Below are 24955 nucleotides of genomic sequence, written 5' to 3'. Positions count from 1 at the left end.
GCCCTGTGAGCCCAGGTTAGACACAAGATTATACTCCCGAATGGTGTCTGACAAAGGACCTTGCTTCCTTTCTAAGTTCTATGCTATGTTTCACTGCCTTCACAGCATCACATCAGAGCCTAAAGCGGTGAAGGATTCTTAAAAAGCTATTTAAAGCCAAGTTTGCTTCGATCTCTTCTCACACTAAAGATTAAACTGTTTTTAAAAAAACAAGCCATTCTTGTTTTATCTCATAGGGGCTAGAACAAGTATTGAAATTTTGTTAAACATGATTGCTATGATATTTGAAGAAAAGATTACGGTAGGATATTAAGAGCAACCTCCGATCATAGTTGTCCTTTTATTTTGTTGAATGTTATGACTAGTATGGACTTAAGAACTTTAATTTTTTTAGCTACATCTATCTACTTCCATTTGTTCAGAGAGCTAAGCACTGGACTGGACACCTGGAGTCCAACCATGGAGAGGGGGGAGCTATATTATGAGCTAAGGGGCCAAACTGATGATGGGGAAACCCGCAGAAACAGCTGATCTGAGCTAGTGGGACTGACAACTGCGGAACCTGCATAGGACCGAACGTGGCCCTTTGAATGTGGGTGACAGCTGGGTGGCTTGGGAGGTTTGTGGGGCCACTAGCAGTGGAACCAGTATTTATCCCTAGTGCATAGACTGACTTTTTGGAGCCCATTCCCTATGGGTGGATACCTTGCTCAGCCTAGGTACAAGGGAAGGGCCTTGGTCCTGCCTCAAGTGATGTGACAGACCTTGTTGACTCCCCATGGGAGGCCTCACCCTCTCTGAAGAATGGATGGGGGTGAGGTGGGGAGAAGGTAGGGGGAGCAGGAGGACAGAAGGGATAAGGAACTGGGATTGTTTTAAAAATAAAAGAAAAAAAACGAGAAAACAAAACAAAAAAGAACTAAAAAAGAAAATACTGTGTTGCTACTATTCAAGTACAACAAATTTAAAATTTAAATAGTTAAGTGATTGCCTTTTTTGAACTTTCACTCTAAAGTGATCCTCATTTGTATTTAAAATTGTAATCTTTTTAAAACAAAGCATTTTCTCATTTTCTATATACCAGAGCCCATGTTTTTATTCTATTATATTTTCTGCAAAACAAGTTAGGAAATAGCAACTCTTCCTCTTGCTCCACTGTTGAAGGCTATTTCTTTATTCAATAATGATTTCCTCAGATAAATAAAATCTATCACAACAATATAAAAGCTAAAAGTCTTTTCTAAAAATATGTACACATGTATGCACATCATTAAGTTACTAAGAGAATAAACCATGTCCACAGTTTCATAATGCTTGTACACTTCCCTAATAGTTTCTTATAGCCCCCACATTTTGAAAAAAAATATACACAGTAAAAATGAAAAAGAGTTTTTTGTGTTCTGTTGGTATGAGTTAAAACAAACCATGAGGAAGCTGGCATGCTCCACAGCATTGCGTTCTTAAAGTTTCTTAATCAAACAGAAGCTAGTGCTGGGTGTATTTCATAACCAGACATGACAACTCCATTTATTTCTTTATTAGAATTTTCTTCGACTTTGAAAATGGTTGTAGAAACAAGGCAATAAATGAAGAGACCTTCTTTCCTGCTGGTAGCAGTCACTGTTGCCTAAGGATTGTTCAGGACAGTGACACTTGAAATGCCATCAGGAAGTTCACACCAACTCCCCTTGAGACTTGTTAGAAGTTTGGATATCTGTCTCTGTAGTGGAGCACAGCAAATTCATACTTTAACAAGGCTCCAAATAATTGAGAAGTCCCTTAAAGCCAGATGATCACTTATTTATAGAAGAACTCCCATAAGAATCAAATGTTACTTAAGACAAAACATTTGCAGAAAACTCGTGCTGTCCTTGAAGCACTGTAAAAGTTGAGGGAACTTGCCTTTGGACGTATTGCACGTTGGGAAATGTACAACTAAATGAGTGCAAATTGCTCAATTTTTGTGGCAAATTACAACAGGAGATTTGTGAACTTGAAAAACTAGAGAGTTGTGCTAGATTGAGTAGCAGGCCCCTAAGTCATGTCCACAAAGAATTAACTTCATTTAGAATTGGGGTCATAGTTACAGTGAGATCATTTTGGGTTGAAAAGGACCATAAACCCAGTATATGACTTGCTAATCAAAAACCACAGAGACACGTGGGGTTGAAACCATGTGATATAAGAATATAAAACAAGCTAAGGAATACCAAGGATTGTTGCTACTAACAACTTTTGCCAGAAAAGCATGGGCAAATTTTCTTTCAGAGTCCCCAGTGGGTTTATTCTGATAACATCTCAATTTGAGACTTCCTGAACTTTGATGAAATACATCTCTACTATTTTTAAACAGTGAGTTTTTGCTTTATTGCTATGGAAGCCCTGGAATGAACATCTTCATGGACATTATAGTTTGTAAGTACTGGTAGTTAGCTGTTTCTTACTCTGTGCTCTTTGGGGACCTGGCACTCAGCTCCCAAATAAAAACACAGAGGTCATCCTTCCTTATGAAAGCCTGGCCTTAGCCTGGCTTGTTTCTAGTGAGCTGTTCTTAACTTATCCTGTCTGCCTTTTGCCTCTGGGCTTTTACCTTTCTCTATTTCTGTATATCTTTTCTTTCCTACTTATTCCATGTCTGGCTGTGTGGCTGGGTGACTTGCCTCTTCTTTTCTTGTTCCCCAATTTTCTCTTCCCAAATTTTCCCTTCTATTTATTCTCTCTGCCTCCAGCCCTGCCTATCCTTCATCTTGCCTAGTTATTGGCTGTTCAACTCTTCATTATACCAATCAGGTGTTTTAGACAGGCAAAGTAGCACAGCTTCACAGAGTTAAATAAATGTGACAGATCTTTGCACCATTAAACAAATGTAACACATCTTCAGCTAATATTCCACAAGCACCCTGTTTTTTTCTTCATCTCATAAAGACCTTCTTCTGTATATACACTAAAAAGAAGTTTGCCTCCCTTATCATGAGTTCTGCTTAGTTCACTGGCCACATCCACCCTACAGCTATTGTTTGTTTTGTTTTTCCAGCTTTATCAGCTATTGTTCATAAAATGGCATAATGTCAAGGTATATAAATTGATATATATATATATATAGTAAAATTATTTCATAAGTAAGGTAATTGACATATCTATCATTTCACATGTATACTTTGTGCATGAGCATGTGTGTGTGTATATGTTTTGAGAACAGTTAAAAATCTATTTTTTAGCAAATTTTAAGTATGAGTATATAATGACTGTTCAGTATAGCAAAATTAGGTCTCCAGTATGTAATCATCTTGGTTCTGAAATTTTCTTCCCTTTGACTGACCAACATCTCCATATTTTTGAAAGATATCTGGGAAGTTCAGCTTCAGCTGGCAAAGTCAAATTCTTATTTATTATTGTTAAGGGGAAAACTCTGCTAGGAGAATATTAAGTACAAAACACATTTTATTGTAGAGAAATAAAGCATGTGTGTATTTTTAGTTAGAAATTATGCTTATTATCTCCATCCATCTGTCTTTCAATAAAATTTCAGATTGAAGGGGATTATGCCTTTTAAGCTGCTTCGTACGCATTTGTTCAAATACACAGCAAGCCTTTTAATTAGACCATTTGACCGTTTTATATGCAAATAACTAATCCCATGAAGTGTGTCTGGGTCTCCTTCTGTGGCTGTTGTGAAGTGTCAGAGATGCACTGACCCTCCTCAAGCAGGGTTAATGAGAGAGCACGCACGTGGGTGAGTGAGTGTGTGCTGGCTGCCAGCTGGAGATCTAAGATAAAGACATGAGAGTTTCCTGGCAGGGCTTTTTGTGTCCTAAACAAAACACAGGCAATTATGAACATTATATTTAGAGAGCCTGCCTTAACGAAATGGATTCACAATCTCTGTTCTTTATAGTAACAGCTCTTGAGTTCCTTTGTTGCCTTTCCCCACGGAGTGACTTAGCAAAATATCTGTGGTTTTAATACATAAGTAGGAATTTTAAATTAGCAGTAGCTTGGCTGTCTAACAAAACAACCTTCTTTTTATTACAAAGATGTATTTATATCTGTGTGTGTGAGTGGGAGTTTGGTCCCTCTTTTCACCATCTGAATACTAGGGAATTGAACTCAGAGAGTCAGGCTTGAAGGCAAGAATGTTTAACAGTTGAACCATCTTGCTGATCTGGTCCAAATAATTAAACAATTTCCTAAAATATTTTCAATGACTTCAAATATTGACATTTACTATATGCGCTTTTGTGCTAACTCTTTTATTTTTCTTTTTAGTTTTTCGAGACAGGATTTCTCTGTGCTTTGGAGCCCGTCCTGGAACTCGCTCTTGTAGACTAGGCTGGCCACAAACTCATAGAGATCCCCAACTCTTTAACTCTTAGCACAAACAAATATATAAACAAAAAACCAATTATTTTATAACAAACATGTGCCAAATATTAGGTACCATGGAGAAAGAGAAATTCTCAGACCTGTATTTAAGGAAAAGACATCTGAAGGGAAAATATGCTTTCAAAAGCAAGCAAGTACAAAAGACAGACCCAGATGGGCGGTGGTGGCTCATGCCTTTAATCCCAACACACAGGAGGCAGAGGCAGGTGGATCTTTGTGAGTTCAAGGCCAGCCTGGTCTACAAGAGCTAGTTCCAGGACAGGACCCAAAGCTACAGAGAAACCCTGACTTGAAAAAACAAAACAAAACAACAACAAAAAAGACTGACCTTGGTGTGTAGGTAAATTAAGAACAAGTCCTGTATGGTTTCCTGGGTATACACCATAAATCACCACCAACTCAATGGTTTGAAACAACAGAAATATATTTATTCTTAGCCCAGAAGATGTAAGTTGAAGACCTATTCCCCAGGAAGGTCATGTGACCTGAAGGCTGCAAGGAGGTATGTTTTCCTGCCTCTTCTGAATTCTGACACTCCTGGACATTTCTTGGCCAGTGGCACAGTACCTCCAGTCTGTCACTCCTTCTCCATGAAGACCCCTGTCCCCTCCAGACTCTCTCTCCTTCTCCATGAAAACCCCTCTGCCCCATCCAGCCTCTCTCTCCTTCTCCGTGAAGTTCCTCTGTCTTTCTCTGTCTTTTCCTTTTCTGCTTCTTGAAAGAGAAAGCACCTTTGGATTCAGTGCCCATCTTAATCCAGAATTTGCTCATGTGAGTTCTTAATTATATTGATTGAAATGATATTTTTTTCCAAATAGAGTATATTCAGGGGTTCTAGATGAAGACATTAGTGGTGAACAAGATTCAATCCCCTGAGTTCTGAAGGGAAGGTGTCATGTTTGTTCAGGAGTCCATTTGAGGAGGGAAAGTGGACTAGTACTTACTGCTATCATCACTGCACAAGGCCAAGCTGAGCAACCAATGGCAGTGGGATTAGCAATAGAATAAGCCGTGAAAGTGTTCTGTGGGAAGGTGCACACAGGAGTCTAGACATCAGGAGAAGACCTGGATGGAAGAATGGGTAAGATTCCAAAAGAGTTGTATAAAAACCAGAAAACAATGGCTGGCTCTAGAAACCATTGATTTCTGCTGAACTGTCTAAAGAAAACAGTGACGGTTTCAGGAAAATCAAACAAACAAACAAAAGCTAGGAGGGAAACTACTAGAGAAGCATGGCATAGAAACTAAGAGAAATAACTTTTAAGAAACCAGATCCAATGCCACAGAGCTACATGATATTTTTAAAAAGAAAGAAAGAAAGAAAAGAAAAGAAATTAGATCAAAGACATACAGAAAGATTAGGTGGAGTCAGAGAGATACCATGAAGCCCCAGGAGGAGACAGACGCACAGGAACCTTGCCAGCAAGCCACAGTCACGTGAGCCAAATGGCGATCCATAAATGAATAGAAATGGGTTAATTTAAGATGTAAGAGCTAGCCAACAAGAAGCTATAGCAAATAGACCAAGCAGTGATTTAATTAGTACAGTTTGTGTGGGGTTATTTTGAGTCTGGGCAGCAGGGAATGAACAAGCAGTCTCCCATCATCAATGGAGCTTCAGGTTAAACAGATTAATTAGAGCTTGGTGGTGGTGACACACATCTTTAATCCCAGCACTTGGGAGGCAGAGGCAGGAGGATCTCTATGAGTTCAAGGCCAGCATGGACTACAAAGTGAGTTCCAGGACAGCCAGAGCTGTCACAAAGAGATACCCTGTCTCAAAAACAAACAAGCAAGCGAAAAGTGAGTTAAGTAGTATAAGAGATGGAGTTTAGATATTTGATCTTTGACCAAAGCAATTTCACATTAAATTGTGAATGCATGAGCATGGCAGTAAAATAAAGAGATGTCTTGATGGGGAGTGCACTTTGGGATCAGGTAGGAACCTGGTACAAGGGAAACTCCCACAAATCTACAAGAATGACTTCAGCTAAGACTCCAAGCAATAGTGGGTAGATAGTTTGAACTGGCCACCTCCTTTAATCAGATTGGTAATTACCCCGATCATCATCAGAGAGTCTTCATCCAGTAAATGATGGAAACATATGCAGAGACACTGGGCCATGCTTGGGAAGTCCTGTTGAAGAGTGGGAGGGAGGCTTGTACAATCTAGGGGGTTCAAGGTCATCACAAGGGAATGCACAGAAGCAGCTAACCTGTACTCACAGGAGCTCGCAAACTCTGGACAGACAGCTAGGGGCCCCATATGGGACCAACGTAGGCCCTCTTCATAAGTGGGACAGTTGTGTGGCTTGCTCTTTTTGTGGGACTCCTAGTGGTGGGAGCAGGGCCTGTCTCTAACGTTGTGACTGGCTATCATGAGCTTATTTCTCAGACTGAGTTGCCTTGCCCAGCCTTAATACAAGGAAACAAGCTTAGTCCTACCTCAACTTGATATGGCGTGCTTTGTTGACACCCATGGGAAGACTGCTCCTCCCTGAACAGAAGCAGAGGAGGAGTGAGTGGGGTATCAGGGGAGTGTGGGCAGAGGGACTGAAAGAAGAAACTGCAGTCAGGGTGTAAAATAAATAAATAAATGTAATTACTACTAATAAAAAGAAATCAAATAAAAAGCCAATGGAACTTCAGGTTCAACAGGTTAAGGAGCACAAAGGATGGATTTTAGATGTTTGATCTTTGACAAAAGTAACTTCAGAAGTTAGAAATTCAATTGTGCATGAACATGACAAAAAAAGCTAACAGACTTTTCAAAAATGTCCCCTACTGGACAGTGAAAACAAACAAGTTAAGCTGCTATCAGTATAAGTTGCTCAACTTGTAGCTTAAGAGAGGCATCAGACACTCAGGAAAAAACTCTTTTGATTTGTGGTCTTTTCCTGAACTATGAATATATGATACATAGTGATACCTCTTTGAAGACACAGAAGTCGTGAGCCACAGCTCCCAGACAGGTATAGGCCCACAATGGAAGGCCATGGTACTCTATCGCATGCTTAGGAGATGACAGTGCCTGCATTTCTAATTAGAAATACTTTAAACCCACACTGGGTGGATTCTCCCCAGTGTAGACTCCCCACAGTCTCTTCTTCATAATGTTTACTATATGTGTTTAAGAGATATAATACTCAAACAGTTCTATGCAAGGACCTTCAGCCTCCGAGCCACAAAGACATATTCACATGTTCCAAGACCTTTAGAGTTCCTGTGTATGATGGAATCTTAAATTCTTAACATCTCTACTCATCACAGATAGCTTGTCACCTCCCCGGTGTGAAAACATAGTTTGCCAACTCTGATTCCCTCTTGAACCATTGACATAAAATAATGCTTTCCAACCATCTCATTGAACCCACTATAATGCAATAGTCAAGAATATATAGTATGAGACATAGAGAGATGACTGAGGGTCTAAAAACACTGGCTACTCTTCCACAGGATCCGGGGTAGCTCATAACCATCTCTAACTCCAGTTCAAAGGAAACTTGCTGCAAGAAACTGTTGCTTGTTTGTCCCAGAACCAAAGTAGCCACACAGAAATTATATTAATTAAATCACTGCTTGGCCCATTAGGTCTAACTTCTTATTGGTTAACACTTACATCTTAATTTAACCCACTTCTAGTACTCTGTGTATCACCATGTGACATTAGCATGTCTGTCTCCTGTGGCTCCATGGCATCTGTGTGACTCCGCCCTTCTTCCTCCAGCATACAGCCTGGCTTTCCCTGCCTAGTTCTGTTCTTCCCTGCCATAGTCTCAAAGCAGTTCTTTATTCATTGGCCAATAAAAGCAATACATAGACAGAAAGACCTCCCACACCAGAAAATAACACATCTTCTTGCCATTGTGGGTACTGCATACATGTTGTACACATGCACACATGCAAGCAAACACTCATATACATGAATAAAAATAGATAAATGTGGTTTTAAGTATATATAAATATATAGCGTAGATGTGATATTCTCTTGTGTCAGATATGTTAACCACACAAGGATGTTTTATGTTCACATGAAATTAAGGTATAAAATCACATTATACTTTGAAGCCACTATTGGTTGCTATCTTCACAGTACTGTAAACTGGTTTTCTGAATATATGAAATAATCTAATGGCTATTATTTTATCTTCCAAAACCCTCTGAAAAACTCTTTTCCAAGGGCCAGGGGTATGGAGCTGATAAACCACAAATGTGATTTTCAACTCCATATTGTGTCATATTTATGTTTTGTCATTTGGAATTCCTCCTGAACATTCTTGAATTAGTAACAATGGTGACCATGTATAGGTTTATTCACATCAAATGTTTTATTTCAATTGAGAAGAGACATGTTTAGGCATGATTTCAATTAATCACTGTCATTAGCAAGTTTTGAATAATTTTCTTAGCTTTATGGGGTGGAGTCACAGAAAGTGCCTTCTTTGTACAATCTAAAACATTTTGCATTCTTCACCTTGACAAGTTAAGCTTTAAAAATCAGATAATATTAAATATCTTATTTAAGATCATTAATTTCTATGCCATAATTTAATTTAAATCTTAATGGTTTGGATAGGATCCTTAAGGGGACTTTATGCTATTATTTTTGAAATACTTGATGGCAGACTTTGAAAAGCAGGACTTTCAGGTATGTAAGTTTATACACATTTAAGTTGTTGAGCATATACATTCTGACTATGCATTTCTGTGTCACATTTGTAAGCGAGATATATTAGACCCTATAACCTAAGATTAGTACCAACACACCAATAGATAAACATAGTTTTTATATTGGCATCTAATCATACAGTATTGCATTCTTTTTCTTTAGTCTGCCTAACTGCTATTTTGACATAACATTAAACTGGAAAATGAATTTAATCTATTTGTCTTTTCTTTTAACATTTCTATTCACAAACTACGTATATGTGGCTAATTAGAATTTGAAAAGCCTTTTACCCAAGACAGATAAAGGCTCCTCTATGAAACCTTTTTCCTTGCCCTGCTGATGATGTCACCATCAGGTTCTCTATGTTTTGCTTTTAGTTTTTAAAGATGTAATTAAGTGTTATTTTCCTGCATGTTGCAATTAAACAACTCCCTTCACGTGAATGTAGCTCTCTGCAGAGAATATGCTTTGAAACTTCATAGAAAGATAACTATTGTCTCTTTAAAAATAGGAATACAATGTATACAATAGGCTGGAAAATGAGGCACCGTCAGTGTGAGGCTGAAGCTGTGTTGAGCACATGAGATGAGGGTGATTTTGTAAAAACAAGGTCAAGGAAAATGAAACCTGGGGTTTCATCGTTTATTGTCAGTCTAACATTTTACAATGGCAATAATTAATGTATTATAACTTCAAAGCCCAGTGCATGTGCACGTGTGTGCACATCTGTGTGATATGATTTATTAAGGTGCTCTGACAATGACAACTTGAATGGATATTTAGATTTCCACTGAGCTTTGGTTCTAGGCAGTATGTTTTTATAATGAAAACAATAGTCAGGGTTTAGAGGAAGTTGATTTCTGCTGTTTGTGTCCACTTCCTACTACTATTACAAAAATCAGAACAGGATGACTTTAAAAAGAAAATAAGATTCCTTAGCTCAAAGTTCTACAGGTCCAAAGGCATAAGCTGGACTCCACTGGGAACCTCAGAGTGGATGGGTCACAGTGGTAAGACCTTGTACGGGGAGAGAGAGATCGTATCCCCAGACACGAAGTCAGAGAAGTGCTCCACAATCAAACACATTCCCTAATATTTGCTTTATCTAGAGAGAGAACCCAGGGTCTCTACCTTAATTCTTTCAAAAGATGATGCCCCCGAAATCTGAGAGACTCCCAATTTAACTCCACCTCAGGTCCACCCTTTCCAGCAGTACCATGCAGATGGCCAAGTCTCCGACACACATCACAACCATGCCAGATCAGTGCTTCCATTCCCTTCTCCCACTGTATTCCACTTACTCTGCTTTGGTCCCCAAATCCCTCTCCTTTCTCTCTTTTATCCTGCACTTTTCTCTGATTTAAAGCTTCCCCCATGCAAGCTTACAAAGGATAACTTCATTATTATAAATTCTTATGCAACATCAATTCTTATCAAAATAAATTTCCAATTCAATGTTGTTAATTACTTCACTCATCACCATGTCCAACACCGAATGAGCAATTTCAGGGAGAAGGGGTAGTTTGGGCTCACAGTTTGAGGAGGAAGAACAGCATTGACTCTTGACTGTGGTGGCAGGACCATGAGGCTCCTTGCTCACATCAAGGCAGACCAAGAAGCAGCATGAGATAGGAATTTTGGTCAGTCTATAAAATAGAAGTCCAGATCCCCAGAAATCCACATTCTCCAACTCTGCCCCTACTTCTGGCGTTTCCACAGCCTCTCCCACCAAATGACTAGCTAGGGACCAAATGTTCAAACACAGGACCCTATGGGAATGTTTTATATCCAAACTATAAGAGCATTCATTTATTACTTGGTAATTAATTAATCAAGATATCCCTGTCAATTAAGCATGTAGATCTATGCAAACCCGTGTTACTATATTGGTCTCATGTTTCCAGTCACAGACTTTGACCCTTAACACTAACTGCAATAGTGAGAGTTCAAGTAAAATGTGCACTCAGCTTGGAATGGATGGGAGGATCTCATATTATTTACTTTTCCTGGTTTCTGTAATAAAATACCTGACCAAAGGAACTACATCAGGATGAGAGAGATAGATCAGTGATTAAGGGTACTGGCTACTCTCTCTGAGGTCCGAGGTTCAGTTCCCAGCATCCACATGGTGGCCCAACCATCTGCAACTCTAGTTCAAGGGGACCCAATTCCAACTTCTGACCTCCTTGGGCACTAGACATATGTATGGCACATGTACATGCATATAGACAAAACACTCAAGCATATAAAGTAAAATAAGTATCATTTTAAAGAAATATAAGAAAGAAAGGATTTATTTTACCCCACAGCTCCTCCAGGGGTACAATCCACCATGGTAGGTAGGTCATAGCCACAGGATTAGGAACTGGCTGATCATGACATATCCGTAGTGGAAAAACACAGGTAGATGGATATTGCTGCTCATCCAGCTTCCTTTTTTCTTTTTCTTTATCTTTCTTTTTGTTTGTTGTTTGTTTTTCAAGACAGGGTTTCTCTGTATAACATTCCTAGCTGTCGTAGAACAAGCTCTTATAAAGCAGGCAAGCCTCAAACTCAGAGATCCACCTGCTTCTGCCTCCAGAGTGCTGGGATTAAATATGTGCACCACCACCGCCTGGTTCTTTGAGCTTTTTTTATATCAGCCCAAAACTAGTGTCAGCTACTCCTTAGCCAGGAGTAGTGTCAGCTACATTCAGGATAATCTTTTCCTCTTCAGCTGAATCGGCCTGGGAAAACCCTCACAGACACAGAGAGGTGTAGTCATTCTAAACCCAGCTAACAATGAAGATTAACCACTGCCAGTCTTTAATTCTGTGTGCTAGGATCTACAAACACAGAAGGTTCAGGACAACTCTTCTTCTGTACTCTTAAACTGTGGGGGTAGCGAAGAACCTTCAAAGAGAAGAATTAGATCCAAGCAGAGTTAAAAGTTTCAAATGTGTATGGTTATATTGTTCATGAAAGAAATCTTGCTTTTCTTAATTCTATAATGGCTTGACTAATTAAATCACAGAGCAATATTTTTGCTACTTAAAGAGTACAAGAAGAAGGAAATGATTCCTTCCGACAGGCATCCAGCTTCTCGGGCTTGGCTGCTATGTCTGCCTGCTGTAAAACGCCTTCCTCTCGCTCTATCTAAGCTCTGTCTGCCCTGTGCAGTTAATGTCCAGTGAGTGCCCCTTTCATTTTATTGGCAGAATTCCATCTTTAAGCTTTGTCAAGACTTTAAACTTCTCTTTCCATCTTTGTTCTCAAGAATGTCAACAGAATATGGAAGCACTTCCGTTTCCTCAGCTCACATCACCATCTGTCTTGTTTTGGTTTTGGTTTTGGTTTTGTATAGTAAGGAAGCGTCTGGCTGGTGGTGTGCATATTTCTTCAGACTCTCCCCGAAGTGGTCTCCAATCTCTGAACCTTTTGCAGCGTCTAGGACCATCATTCATGCCCTCCTCCACAAACACTCCTTCTGCTCTTCCTCAAGCACAGCCATTTCCAAATACGACTTCCTCCTTCCATGACTTCACTCCGTCCTTCTCATCTTCATTTCCGTGAGCAAAGAGGTCTCCTTTTTTTTAAAGAATGGATGTTGTATCCAACCTTTCTAAAAATAATATCTGTAATTGTGTTGTACCCTCTGATATGAATTGGTAGTGTGGGGGAGCCATAGGGAGAGGACAGATTCTGACATAGCCTTCAATATGTTTGCTTCCTGAATCCAAGACCCCTCATGATGCCCTGTGTGTTTACATTTGTCTTCCCTATTTTCCCCTATGCGTCTATGGTAGCCTCAATAAAGAATGGAAACTTTTCAGATACTCAGATTTTAGATCACTGCCTGCTGTCTTAGCATTTAAATAACTTGTTTTCAAGTCTGACCTCCAGTAAATAGCTCTCCTGGGCTTCATAATCCTCCTTAAAGTGACAGGGTCAATCAGAAATCTTAATGTTTTCTTCACACAGGATTGAAACTGTCAGGTTTCTTCTTTCTCTGTTATGCAGAGATCTGCTTGCTGTGAGAGCACATTGCTATTACCCTTCTATTCCTGCACATGCAAGGGGAAATCTCTAAGCCCTGTGGTAGGGCAATGCCCATAAACATAAGCATGGAACCTGGAGCCCCATCATTGTGGCTACAAGGCAAGCTGAAGCCAAGCCAAGCCTTTAGTGTGGTGTCCATGGCACAAGTTGTAGGCATAGAACTACCTCAGATTACTGTCCTCTGTTGGCGACAGCGGACTGCAGCAAACCCAGAGTATCCTAGTAGGAACCTAAGTCAGCAGCTGATAACCAAGAGAGACTCTCCAGAATATAATACATACATGATAACCAAGGTAGGTCATCAGAGAGGCTATCCAGAACTGAACCGGACATTCTCTTTACTCTGTTGCTGTCACCAAACATAAAAAATTCTGTTCCAAATACAAAGCATTTTCTCATAAACAGCAGATAATTTAATTTATGTTTTTTCCAGATTGACAGTGATATTGAGTACTTTTTTTACATTTGATAAAATATTTGTCACTAGTAGATTTTCTTAGCATTGTTTCCTACTTATATTATCTGTCTTCTGTGCATGTGTTCCCATTTCTTTGCCTTATTTAACGTTAATTACATAATTTAGTCTCCCATCTTGTCTCCCCTGTTTTTGTTTGTTTGTTTGTTTGTTTTGTTTTGTTTTTGCTGTTTTTCATTGGAGTGAGAATTTTGTTCCTTAAGATGAGACAATATGCTCACTTGGTCACTCACTATCTTTAAGTTATATTATTTAAATGATAGTTTAAAATATAAAAGTATATAATTCTATTTATTTCTGTCATCTGTGTTTTGGCATTGACTTTGTTTTATGTGACAGAAAAGAACAAAAAATGTTAATTTCGTTTTATCGTTCATGATTTTTAAATGTAGATAAGAACATAAGTAGAAGATTATAAGACAGTAAGTAGATGATTTTCAAAAATTCGTCAATGTTTTCATGCATTGTGTTATGTGTTTATGTATGTATGTCTGTGTGTTCATGTACACAAGCACATATGCACATCCTTGTGGTAACCAGAGATCAATGTTGGCTGTCTTCTTCTGTCACTCTTTGCCTATATTTTTTTAGACAAGGTCTCACTGAATTTTGAGGTCACCAATTCAGTTAGACTGGCTGACTAGCAAGCTCTGGGGACCTACCTGTTTCAACTCCTCCACGGAGCTACAGATGCACACAGCCATCCTAGACTTAAATGTGTGCTGTGGGGATCTAAACTCAAGTCATCATGCTTATATTGCAAACAGTTCAACCACCAAGCCAGCAGTCTGCCCCTTAGTAAGAGGGTTTTCACGTTTACCCAAATACTTATCCACTTGGCTATTCTTCACATGCTTTTTATGCTTTCAGATCCAAGAATCATTTCACTCAAAAGCTCTGCTTATCATCCTTTCATAGTATTTATCTCCTGGAAATGAACTCTCAACTCTCACTTTCATATTGGAAATATTTTGCTGAACATAGAATTATGCATTAATAGACTTTCATCTCTTATTCTCAGTAAATACCATTGTATTGTCTCAATGCATCCAAGAAACCCCATAGAATCAACTAACCTTGGCTCATAGGCGCTCACAGAGACTAGATAGACAAGGCAGAATGCATCGGACTGATCTAGGGCCTCTGCTTGTGTATTACAGTTGTGTAGCTTGGTCTTCTTGTTGGACTCCTAACAGTGAGTACAAGGACTGTCTCTGACTCTTATACTGGCTTTTAGAATCCTATTCCTCATACTGGGTCCCCTTGCCCAGTCTTTATATAAGGGGAGGCACTTAGTCTTACTGCAGCTTGATAAGGCATATTTTATTGATATCCATGGGAGAAATGGATGTGGTTGGGAGGCAGAGGGGAGGTGGAGAGGAGAAGAGGAGGGAGGGGAAAGTGTGGTCAGTAGATAAAATAAATGAACAAATACTATATAGACTTTTTCTACCTTATAGACTTTTGTCCAATAACTCCACCATTTGTGTTCATGGTCTATTTCATGATCTACTTCTTTGTTTCTTATTTTGATTGTCTCTCAGTGTTTATGATGGAAACACAGTAGTAATTAGAATTTATCCCTAGTAAAAGGCTTACCTCTTTTTCTCCCAAACTGTTAATATGTGTATGGTGGGGAAGGGGGAGAGGGTCCTGAGTCAAACGAACTTGCAACACACCTGAATGTGAGCTCAGCCTGAGTTGTAGGTAGATTTGTTTCACCAGTGGTTTTAGATCTGTTTTTTTTGGGGGGGGGAGAGGAGGAAAGGACTTCGCTTTTAGCAAGAAATGTTCGAGAGAAGTCGTCGATCATAAATTCTAGCTAACAACATACTTAAAACTCAAGAGACCTCTCTTTTCTGTCCAAATGGAAGGACAACTCGCTATACATTTGGAGAGCTGCAACCATACATTTGTGACAGATTGTTGATTACACTAGCCTGCATCCCTTACTTCAGACGTGCAGTGAAGCACTATGGGAGAGAAAGGAAGGGTAAGTGCAAATTCTGGCTATAGCTGTAGTGCCCAGGATTCTCTCTCTCTCTCTCTCTCTCTCTCTCTCTCTCTCTCTCTCTTTCTCTCTCTCTCTCTTTCTCTCTCTCTCTCTCCCTCTCTCTCTCTCTCTCACACACACACACCTGCAGTCATTAAAGTTTTACTAACTGAGCTATCCTTTCCTGTCCCTGTAATGAGTTTCCCAGGAAAGTCAAGCAATACAGAGATCCTCTCTATAAAAAGGTTTAACCCCATTAATAATTATTTTTGTTGGGTCTTTAGTTCTCTAGTGGCTTAAAAATATGATTGTGAGGCTTGTTTCTTGGGGCAGATGTGTCTGCAAGGCCCACGTGGGAGCTGTGGTAGTCAGACCTTCCTCTAACATTCCCAGGATCTAGAGCAGAAGTAAAAACTAGAAACATACATACACAAAATGTCTAAATATTTAAAAGTTATAAATCAGACTCGCAGTCCACTAAGTCACATTATTTATCCACTCTGATAAATATGTCCTGATAATGATTTTTAAAGAACAAGTTCAAGTTGAAATTCTCTTAACGTGGCAGCTCAAAGAAGCCATTCAGACACCACCTCTCTTCTCTCTCCCAGTTGCTCTGCCCAGGGCTCCTAGGATGATTCATGCCCTCAACATTTAAATAGCAGTGAGCCACCATCCCAAAGGCTCCAGCTGTGCATACTATGGCCAGGTCAACCTTGAAGGAAACCGAAAACCATTTAGTACCTGATGAACAGGAAGTCCTCAGCCCCACATCCACAGAACAGAATGTGGAAGGAACCGCTGGCTCTTCTGTGTCAGCTTTGTTGGAAGGATCAGGGCACAACAATGCAGTAACATGCTATGTAATCTCACTTTGTGAGGAAGGACAAGGCACAGCAATGCAGTAACATGCTATATAATCTCACTTTGTGAGGAAGGACCAAGGCACAGCAGTGTAGTAGCATGCATGAGACAAGAACAAAGCTCCCCCTTAACAGCCTCTTACTCTGTGATAGTTGGGTTTAGGGGAAGTACTGATGAAAATACAGTATTTTAGAGATGGGTAGATGAGTTTTGTAGACATAAAATATAGAAAGAAAGAAAAGGATGCTAAAGATTCCTCCTGATCCTTTGTAACAGTTTTTATAGCTATAGAAATAATAAGAAGTATAATCCCCCCCTTCAAAAGCTTTAACATTGGTGGGGTAATGTTGACCAAATAGGAAACAATATATCTTCTAGAAGTCTGGCGTCACCAGAAGCAGAGCATATGTGTCAAAACCATTCAAGACAAAACTCACTTCAAATCCCAGACACACAATGTGGTCCATATGCTAATGGTCATGACAACGAACAAGGAAAATGATGTCACTGTGAGAATTTTTACTGCCTTCCAGTAAAAAGAAAGCACTCAGGGAATTGCCAAGACCACTTTAAGATAATTTTCCTTATCTTGAGGTTATTGTGATCTAATTCAATAATTTGGGCAGAACTTCAGGGACAAGAAAAAATGCATTTTTACTTTTTAAGGTACATAAATTTTACAAATGAAAGAATTATTCATATTTACATGCACTTGTGGATTTTAATGTCACAAAGACACAATAAAACTGTTAACAAGGGACCACAAGTCACTTCAGAATGAAATAATTTCTTTAATTGAGTTTTATGCAACAACATGTCTGATACAGGTAATTATACGCCTTGTGGTGTTTAGCTTTGATGTTAGCATTGAATGTGCTTGCTTATGGAGAAATATGAAATACTACACACACACATGCACACACTTGCTAGTTACGTTTGGTGGAATCATTCTAGAGCAACGCTTGAAGACCAGCTCATCATAACCCCTTTGCTGGGACCATACTAAAGAGCAATGACAGAGAGTTGCCCCTGAAACGGAGGTGGCACAATTCAGCTCCTACCTGTGCCTCCCTAAACAGCACTTACTTTGACTTTCTATGAGTTCACTGAGATAAATAAAAAGGAGGAAATGCAAAGCCCAGTATTATTGACATCTTTTAATGAGAAAGAAATGGATGAACAATACTTGGTTTAGCTATCAATATGAACACATAGATGCCTGCAGAGGAAATGCCACCAAGAAGCCAAGCCAAGACTCCATAGAGAATCCTAGGAAGACACAATGACTGGAGGCAAAAGGATAGTTGAAGCTAAGGAAGGCTTTGGGGCTCCAAGCAAGAGAGATAGAAACTTAAAAATAACCGGTGCATGCCCCAATACCTTCCTCAAGCATATGTAGGCTGACAACTATGCCCCAAACCCCTGTAGAAAACACAGAGTAGGGAAATGTCTAGATTAACTCAAAGAGTGAGTCACGGAGTCAGTCATGCTAGAAAGAACAGCAGCAGGTACGTGTTAGATGAGATCCTGGACTCTGGCAGCCAGGTGGGAATCTGAGCTATGACTAGGTACCAAATCCTCTTCCTCTTCAGGATATCTTACTCAATTCAGGTCCTCATAGTCCAGTACTCAGGTATATGTACAGAGCATCCTGAGACAAGTATGTGGGGGCACTTCTGTGGACTACCTAAAGGTGTAGAGATCAGTCGCTCTCAGTGGCACCTTAGTGCAATAGCTCAGCATCATTTGTTCATTCTATGACATCATCCAGTGTGTGACTTAAGCAGAAGCTAAGGAACACAGGCTTTGAAGAAGCATTTAAATGTAAAGAGACTAATGTAATGTAACTAAAAGTAAGTAAATGAACTAAAAAAAAGAGTGAACTAAACATATTTTGCCACAAACACACAAAAAGCCTAAAATCTATGTTACTACAGATATTAGAAAATAAAATGTTCCCAAGAAACCAAACACAGTATAGTGGAAAAGAAACACTTGGAAACAAAATTCTTAGAAATTAAAAATATATTCATAGAAATAGCATATTCAACAGAATAGAGATGAAAAAAAGAAAATTTAAAAAGGGACAATACTAGAAAATGGAGACAAGAGTGGCATTTTCCAACTCAAAGATGTTTAGTTTCAGACCAAAAGAACAGAGAACGTGAGTTCTAATTTGTTTGAGAAGTAAGATTTCCCAGAACTGGAATAACGAGCAAGAATTCCGTGGGTTTCCAGCACGCTAAGTGGGGAGGGGAGATAAAAAATGAGTGATCTACCAAGGCATGGTGTCATGAGTTTTATCTCGTTGGGGGGAAGAGATGGAGAAGGAGGCAGAAGGGGGAGAAAATGAAAAGCCAATAGAACAGATAAAGTCTGCAAAAGCTGCCCTGAAGTGGCTGTTTAAACGTCTAGCAGCCTGGTTTCTTTGCAGTTCTGTGAGCAGAGTGCCGTCGCAATCACGTGTGTGATGTAAAACATTTCATTTAGGCCTCTTGTCGTCACCTCATTTGTCGTTTCTCTGCACCAGGAACTTCCACAACCCTAGCTCCTAGTTTTTTGAAATGTCCAATTAATTTTTTGTCAACCATGGTTATCCCACCATATTTCAAAACTATGCATTCTGTAAAGTAATCCGATAATGATTACATAATTTCAGGCATCCGAGTTCTCCACAAGCAGGTCTCACCCTTGAGCATCTGCTAAAAAAGTTGGGTCTTGTCACTGCTAAATGAGCCCTTTGAACAGAAGGCCCCAGAGCTAAGCAAGCCACAAGTCTGAAACGTGCTCATGGCACATACTCATCGGGTAAAATGTCGACACTTCCGGTCTGCCTACCAACTGTCATTTTACTTAATCGTAGGATACATAATTGTCCTGTTTCTACCAGGGATATATCTTTAAACACTTCAGTTAGAACCAGTTACTCAGTTTGGGTAGAAATATGGACTAGGTATTTGACTATGAAAAATTATACATGTTTTAACTGTGCACTAGAACAAATTTTTACTCTCAGATTATAAGAGGCATCAGATATGGTATGTGCTGGCAGAGTTCCAATATATGACATGTAGAAAGTGTCTCTCTATGAACAGGGTGAGATCAGATCTTCCAGTTACATCTAAAAGTGAATATGATGGCCGTACTCCAGCTAGACTTGACGTTGGTCCTTCAAAGAAAAATTATACAGCTCTACTCAGTGGTCAAATACAGTAATAACCCAGTTAAGTGAAGCATATTGTAATGTTTTTATTTTTATTTATGCACACATGGGTATGTATGTCTCTCTTTATGTATGTACATGTGAGTGCAACACACAGGGAGCCAGAAGAGTCTCCAGAATCCTCTGGAGATGGTTGTGAGCGCTCAGAATGGAACTCAGGTCATCCGTAAGAACAGTCCTTGTTCTTAAGCACTGAGCCACCTCTTTAGCCCCTAGAAAACACCTGTGTATATTTGTACCTGTCGCCTTTCCGTGACTGGCGTTATTTTCACATGACAGGCACCTGAAGAGAAGTCGCTTTTTCCCAGTCTTGATTCATGGTGTCTCTATTATACCGTACACTGCTGTTTTCGTTTTTGTTGTACAGCTTTAAGGGAGTAACATGATATTCTTGATATATGAATATGTAGAGACATAGTTACCACAATCAAGCAAATGAGGACTTTATCATCTTGTGTGGTTGATATTCTCTCTCGATAACTTAACAGCTTATAAAACAATATTATTAACTACAGAGCTTATGTTCTATTCCAGATCTTTAACTTGTTCATTTTACATAGCACATGCCTTTTGATCTTTTCCATACGCCTACCCTACGCTCTTTCTATGCCTGTGACCACCATTTGTTTTCTATGGCTTCCTTGTATTCCTATATTTCTTGTTTAGGTAAGATTTTTATAGTGCTTTTCTACTTGTTTCTACTTATTTTCTTAGCATAAACTCCTCTAGATTCTTGCCACTTATGTCAGGCCTTCCTCTTTGGTTGTAGAAAACTACATGCAAGTATGTATGCTAGGAAATCTTCGTTCGTTACTCTGCGAATTGATACTGCAGCTGTTTTCCCCATCTTAACTTACTGTGAGCCAGAGGCAATGATGGGCGTGTTGGCATCTTTGTATATTCATAATCCCACTTCCTTGGGATATCTCACCCACATTTCAAAGAATAATATCAGTTGACTTGTGTTCAATAATAATATGCATGGAATGTAGATTCCCTGAGCCTCTTCTTACTAGGGTTACTGTTTTCTAATATTAGTTACATGTGGTTTTTATATTGTCTTGGGGAGTGTCTACCGTAATTACTTTTCTAATAACTGCTATACATAATTATTTTCTCTTCTTTGAGGAGAAAAACTCTATTCTTGTGCTAATACTATGTGCCTTTAAAATGCTAAGACATTATAAGTTGCATAATAAAATGTAACATTTTGTATCAACTTACGGTTTCATTTTTTTTCCAAGATCAAAATATCTAGTTCTTAATGATAAAAGTGAATTTATGTAGCACAATAACTAAGATACAAAAAACTTTAAAACAACTGCAGCCAGGTGTGGTGGCACTTGTGAGACAGAAGCAGGCAGATCTCTATGAAATTAATGCCAATCTGGTCAACAGAGCAGGTCCCAGGCCAGCCAGGCTACAAATAAAGAACCAGTCTCAAAAAGAAATCAACTGCAAAGTTATTGCCTCTAAATACCACCTCCATTCATCACTTAAGGCAGCAGGGAAGAAAAAACTTGGCCACGTCCATTTGCTTTTGAGTGACCCAGGTTTAGATACACAGAGATACATCACAGATCAGTGCAGACCTGAGCCTGAACCATCATCCTCACTATAAGGGAACCATGAGTGGTACTTCCCTCTCAAAACTCACTGGTTCATTGTATTCTTGGGAATGGAATACAGATGAACTGCTTGTTCATGGTTAGCCCAGAGTGTCTGATTTGTCAGTTATGCTGCCAGTGTTCTTTGGAAGTGAGCCCTGGAAGCTATTTTTCTGATCAATTCCCAGTCTCCTGTTAGTGTTTACCAAAGAGCAGAATGACATTTGCTCATGATAAAGATTCAGTTCCAGCCATTTTAAATCTTACCAATTGCCTTGTGAAGAGTCGTGGAAGAAAAAAAAATCATTTCATTGTGTTCACTTAACCTTTGGGCTGAATTAAGACCCTGATGATTGTGTCTGGGACTTTTAGGCTTTTAGGACGTGTGAAGAACAAACTGTTAGTCTGGATAATGTTAGAAATTTTTGCTTACTCGTTTTGTCATAATTCAACTGACTATGGAATGTTAAGCTCCAAATAAAAGCCAGCGGCAATTCAATTAGAAACAACACCCCCTTTTCTCTCAGTTAGTCTCATATCCACAAGACCAGCACGAGGAACCTTAACAAACATGTCTAGCTAGTATTTGAAGTAATTCACATGCACAGACTTATAGAATTATAGGGGGGGCTCATGCAAGATGTCACACAATGCATAAAGCAATATACACTTCATACAATCTCAGTTCATTGATCAAGAAGAGGGATGCTCATCCTAGAATTATTTTTTAAAAATGTACGAGCTGAAGAGTTGCTCAGAGATCAGGAGCAACAGAAGACCCAGATTCAGTTACCAGCAATCGTATGACAGATTATAACCATCTGTAACTCCAGTTCCAGGGGACCCAATAAATTCTGGTCTCTGAAGACACCAGACATGCACATACTACACCCACATACATGTAGAAAAACACCAATACACATAAAATTAAAATAAATAAAAAGTATCTTTTTTTAAAAAAGTAAAGAATAATACAAATACTTTTGTCGAAAAGGAGAACCAACTTATCTCCAATTTCTCACAGACTACCATACAAGCCCCACATACAGTGTTTCTGTTTAAACAGTTATTTCCCCAGCATCAGGTTTGCAGTAGTGTGCAGCTAAAGATACAGTGGGCCGAGCATTGCACTGGCCATGAGCCAAGGCTGGACAGACCTCACACTCTCTCCTTAACTCATGGTGTATTGTGTGAAAGAAGAAAGTCTGGGGCAGTGATGGCTGCTCTCTGTGCCAGGAAGTTATATCCTTCTATTTATGTGTGAACTAGTTTATGAATTTTATAAGTGTTAGTACGCCACAGACATGCAAGGGATGGTTCCTCAAACCACAACCTGCTATGTGAGGGTGTATATTTTCAACAATGGAAACTAGGTGGAAAATTGGAGATGCTCCTGTTTTGCCTATATTTTCCCTAGTTAACTTTGAGGCTAAAGAATAACGTATGCCTCCTTCTCCTTTTCCTCCTATAAAGATTGTTGTTCAGACATCTAGGAATGGAGGTTAGATGAACAAGCCCTTGACAGACTACCAACATATGGACATCAAAATATGAGTGAAATAATTTTATACTGTAGTAAGCAGTCAAGCGTGTCTTCCCTCATGATTTCTTAAAGTAATCTTGCTCTAGATGTGGAAGAAGAAAACAAAATAGCAACAAGATTTAAAGCCAATGAAGTTAAAAGTTGTCATCTGGGATCAAGTATTTGCCACTGAATATGTTTTGAGATGTCTCTGTGGGTCCCAGGGAGCAGCTGCAGCCACACCACCGCCATGAACCCAGCCAGCTGACAGTTGCTGAGAGTTGGCAGTATTTCATACTGTGGTACATTCAACCACCAAAGTTCTCTTGCTTTCACCAGGCTTTTGAAGAGGCTGGATGGCCCGTCATGTTACATGCAGTACATGCACTACTCCAAACATAGAGAAGCATGTTTTCAGTGATAGACAGTTGGATTCTAGTGATCGATAAATGAACGCTAAGCCCAGGCTATTGTGTTGTGACGGAGACTTGCTCATTCCCCATCCTTGGCAGGCTCTCTTTGATAAGTGGATCTTCTCCAAAGCTTTTCTGTTCACCCAGTAGGCTGACTAGTTGTTTTGTTTATTTGTTTGTTTGCTTTTATCAACTTAACAAATTGCTACTCATCATGAAAGAAGAAATGTCCGTTGGGAGATTTTCACCATCAGCTTGGCTTGTAGGCAAAGCTGTGGGACATCTTATTAAGAACTGATGTGGCCAGGGGGTGGTGGCGCACGACTTTAAACCCAGCCCTCGAGAGGCAGAGGCAGACGGATCTCCGAGTTTGAGGCCAGCCTGGTCTATAGAGTGAGTTCCGGGACAGACAAGGCTACACAAAAACCCTGCCCCAAGAAACAAAAATAAAATCAAAAGATTTGATGTGGACAGAGCCACCCCAGCACAGTTGGCACTGAACTGAATAAGAAAGCAGGCAGAATAAGTCGTCGGGAGCAAACCAGTAGCAGCACTTCTCCAAGGCCTCTGCATCCAGGATTCTACTTGAGTTCCTGCCTTGACTTTCCTCAAAAACAGAGTCTCTGATCAGGCCATGTAAGCCAAATCAACCCTTTTTTTTTTTTTTTTTTTTTTTTTTTACCAGATTGGTTTGGCTCATAGTTTGGGCTGGAGAGATGGCTCAGCTGTCAAGAGCACTGCCTGCTTTTCCAAAGGTTTTGAGTTCATTTCCCAGCAACCACGTGGTGGTTCACAACCAACTGTAATGATATCTGGTGCCCTCTTGCTCAGCCATCCTCATCAACTTAGACCATCAAACACAATATGGACAAGTTCAACAGAACCACCATGTACGGGCTGCCCATGCCTGCTTCAGCATTGTCAGGGCATAAATTTCATTTTTATTCTTCATTTGTTTATCATAGCACTAAAGAGCAAAATCGGACACTTAGTTTACCTTCACACACACACTCGCAAACGCACACACAAACTCTCTCTCCCTTACACACACACACCAGTTTCTTTCCCAGTCTGTGCTAAATTTTTATAAGACAGCCCTGAAGAAAGGAAAACTTCCTTGGAAAGAGAAGTGTTTCTTTCATGTTTTCCTCATGCCTCTTAGAGTAAAAAACAGAAGTCAGTCCCCCACGATTTCCGTAAGAATTTATTTTATTTCTCAGGAAATCCACCATTGACCAGGAGTCCTCGGGACACTGTGAAGTGCCATTTGTGACTCTTTTCTTTCTCTAGTGAGTCCCAAACAAGGTTTATTTAATGTTCGATAGTTCTGCTATCTTCCTGTTTTACTGTAGCCTTAATCATTCTGGGTAAAATGATTAACAGATAGAAAAGAACCATAAACGTTGAGCCTCAACAGAAATATTTTTAATGTCTCAACATAGTGGTTGGATTTTCCTCAAACTGAAATAAGAATCCAGGCAAGTTCCTTGTTTGTCTTCTGTATCCCTAGGAAGCCATTTGCCAAGCTCTGGCTGCCTGGCTCCCTGCCTCCAGGAATGCCAATCAGAGGACATTCTTTTTCAGGCAGCCAAGTTTGGAAGTCAGTTTGTTTCTGTCCGTGAGGAGGGCGGGGGTGATGGCAGGGGAAGCCAGCGAGTCCTCAGCTGATCTTCAGCTTGCAAAGGCTTGTGGAATCGCCTTCAATGAAAGCAGTTCCTTTTACCCAGGAGGACACAGGTAAAGGACAGCTGAGTAAATCAGCTTTAGA

At 39.7% G+C, this 24955-nt stretch overlaps 1 protein-coding gene across 2 annotated transcripts in view; it reads left to right on the top strand.

The window, feature by feature from the left end:
• Dtna (dystrobrevin alpha) overlaps window positions 1-24955 on the top strand; it is a 373587-nt gene that overhangs the window by 83329 nt on the left and 265303 nt on the right. Inside the window, exon 1 of one of the 2 annotated variants that reach the window (XM_085700062.2) lies at window positions 24786-24924. The exons of the other annotated variant lie outside the window; for it this stretch is intronic. The gene's annotated coding sequence lies outside the window, so the exon portion shown is untranslated. Of the gene's footprint in view, window positions 1-24785; window positions 24925-24955 lie in introns of those variants that run through there. 2 annotated transcript variants of the gene reach the window in all.

The sequence above is a fragment of the Myodes glareolus genome, chromosome 13, assembly GCF_982192425.1.
Source record: "Myodes glareolus chromosome 13, mMyoGla1.1, whole genome shotgun sequence".
Taxonomy (NCBI): Eukaryota; Metazoa; Chordata; class Mammalia; order Rodentia; family Cricetidae; genus Myodes; species Myodes glareolus.
This window is presented reverse-complemented; position numbering and strand designations above follow the sequence as displayed.